Raw genomic sequence first — 3,070 nt, 5'->3', positions numbered from 1 at the left:
TCATCAAGTGTGACAATACTTATGAAAAAGGCAGTAACTATACAAACAATACAATACAAACAAACTACAATTCTAATTACACTTTAAGTGTAAGAATACAAAATGAACTACACATATAATAATATGAATACAAACAGAACAAATAATGGAACAAATGTAGAACAACATACTATAATAAAATAAACATACTATGATACAAAACAGACAATATGACATGAAAAACAAACAAAACAACATTATATTAGAATAGTACTAGGGAAGTGCTGAATACTGTTGTGAACAAGTTCTGAGTTTGTAGTAACACACAAAGACTGACAGGACAAAGGTATCTGTTAGTGTTTTAAGGTTGTAATGTTTCCCTAAGTGTAAGTCACACAAGTAGGGGTTTAGTAGACTCTGCTCATAGTGTGTAGGTGTTAATACAAGTCAACTACATAGTTTGTATTTCATTGTATGAGCATCATTGTCCTTAGATTAAAGTATTATATATGCTATTCTATATTGTATGTCTTAGATGTATGTCTCAGTTAATATCTCAGTATAATAACACATTGTAATGAGACTGTTCTGTATTGTATAACACATATATGTGTATAGTAAGACATTAGACACATTTATCTGAAATAAATGTTAACACTCCCCTTCAAACTTATACTAGTTGATCAGGCTAATATAATGTTTGATAAGTGTTTGTCTGTTGTTTTTATTAATATCATTCACATTCACAATGTAAATGTTTTGTTTACTTTGTATATTAAGTTTACTGTAAGTGTTACATTTGTCTAATGTATTATTATTATTATGTTTGATGTAATAAATCAATTGTTAATTCAATTATGATTGCTAAGAGAGTTGCAGGATCTCTTTAGTGTTTGTTTGTTTGTAGTTTTATTATTATTAATGTTATAGTTGTCACTATAACATTTTATCATTTGTATGATAGTAGTTTTCTTGTTTGTAATATTTTATGATATGATATAACTTTGTTTTGTTTGTATTTCATGTCATATTGCTTGTTTTGTGTCATAGTATGTTTATTTTTTCATACTGTATGTTCTACAGTTGTTCTGTTATTTGTTCTGTTTGTATTTGTATTATTATACATGTAGTTTGTTTTGTATTCTTACACTCAATGTGTAATTATAATTGTACTTTGTTTGTATTGTTTCTTTTGTATATTTAATACTATGTTTAATAATAATGTGTGTGTTATTAATTTGTTCTTGTTAATTTGTATTTTTGCACATTTGTATTGTATTACTAGTAGTTTTTCCACTTTTACTTTCACAATGAAACTGTTGAATCATGCCTATAAAATGTGCTGTTAATGTTATTATAATGTCCTCTATTCATCATGTATCATCTTTGCTTGTGTTTGTTTTGTATTCATACCTTTTAAGCATTTAATAATAGTTCTATACCTTTATATTGAAGCATTGTATTGTTTGCAATTTGTAATATCATGTATGATATGTCAGATTGCTTTATATTAAGGTTGATTAAGGTTTTATTCATTGTAATTTGTTTTTATTTTATTATCTGACTGTTTGTAAGTCTGTTTAGACACATTATTTATGTTTTAAACATATAGTATGTTTGTATCTTTTTACTGTTTTACAATAAATATATTTAATATTAATATATGTGTGCATTACATTTGTTATCAATTAATGTGTCCTTCAACTTTACAAACTATAACATTATTTGTATGTTTGTATTGTTTTATTGTTGTGATAATGTTTTTATTATTGTTGTATAATGTTATTTGACTAATATATTACTTTGCACAATCATAATACATGTTCACTGTTTTTATTTTGTAGATAGATGAAATAGTGTATTTCACAGCTCTATTTTTCATCATATATTGTAATATTTGTTTGTTTATTGTTTATTTTGTATCAAATTCTGTTTAATATTGTTTTAATCATTATATTTGCTTTATTCACTGAATATGTGTGTGTGTTTGTTATAAAATATGAATTTATTTTGTTTATTTTGAGTGTATTGCTCATTTTTGTTCATTATGATTGACATTATCTTGTTTTATTCAAAAGGATTAATGTTTTGATTACTGTTATTTCTGTTACTTCTTTTAATTTTAGCAAGTACTTTACATGTCTAGTGTAGATTACTTTAGGAATATGTACTATTCTTTAGCTTGCCTGGATTGTTTCTCAGTTATATGTCCAAATATTATTTTGTTTGTTTAGTTATTCATTCACTATTATGTCCTACATGTTAGAGAATAAGTGTTGTAAGTTTTGCATAATACATAATTGTTATTTTCAATGTAATATATGTTCTGTTACAGAAAGTATAGTTCTGTTTGATAGTTCTGTATATTTCATTATGTACTAGAGATGCTTTTCTACTCAACATCTTTGTATGTAGTATACTGTCAGCAACAGTGTAGAGGGGACCTGAAGGCTCAGTAAGGGGACCCAGGCTACAACTATCCTACACAACAGAAATACAGAATGTAAGCACTAGAACATAGTTGGAACTTGTAGAACAGGCAGAGAGAGAGAGTGAGACAAGAGTAGAGTATATAGAGTGAGCCTAAGAGTATAGGACTACCTAGAGTAGACAAGATCAAGACTACAGAACCAGTCTGATCTTGTACACCTATATATACTAAACTATACAAGAGTACTCAGAGAGTATGAACTACTAAGAATAATAAGCTATAAAGAATGAGAGAAAGGAAGGTCAAAGATAAAGGTACAAAGAATGAAGGGATGGACAAAGGGTAAGAGACTATAGAATGAACAAGGAATGAAGGGGTGGTCAAAGGAATAGAATGATGAAGTAAGGAAGGGTAGTAGTAAGAGTTAGTATACATATAGTCTATAGACAGTACCTCTGAGAGACAGAAGTCCTAAGTTCTGGTACAGAAGGGTGTAGAACCCTTAAAACTGAAGGTACAAGAGTAGAGAACTGTAACATCACCCCCCCTCTAAAACCAATTGTCCTGATTAGTGAACATTAGGCTCAGTTAGTAGCTCAGGCATAAGTTAGAATAGTAGGGTTTAGAAATCTGTGAGGCAGAGTTAATACAGAGTACCCA

Source organism: Fomitiporia mediterranea (assembly GCF_000271605.1).
Source record: "Fomitiporia mediterranea MF3/22 unplaced genomic scaffold FOMMEscaffold_11, whole genome shotgun sequence".
NCBI lineage: Eukaryota > Fungi > Basidiomycota > Agaricomycetes > Hymenochaetales > Hymenochaetaceae > Fomitiporia > Fomitiporia mediterranea.
Note: the sequence above shows the minus strand (reverse complement) of the source record.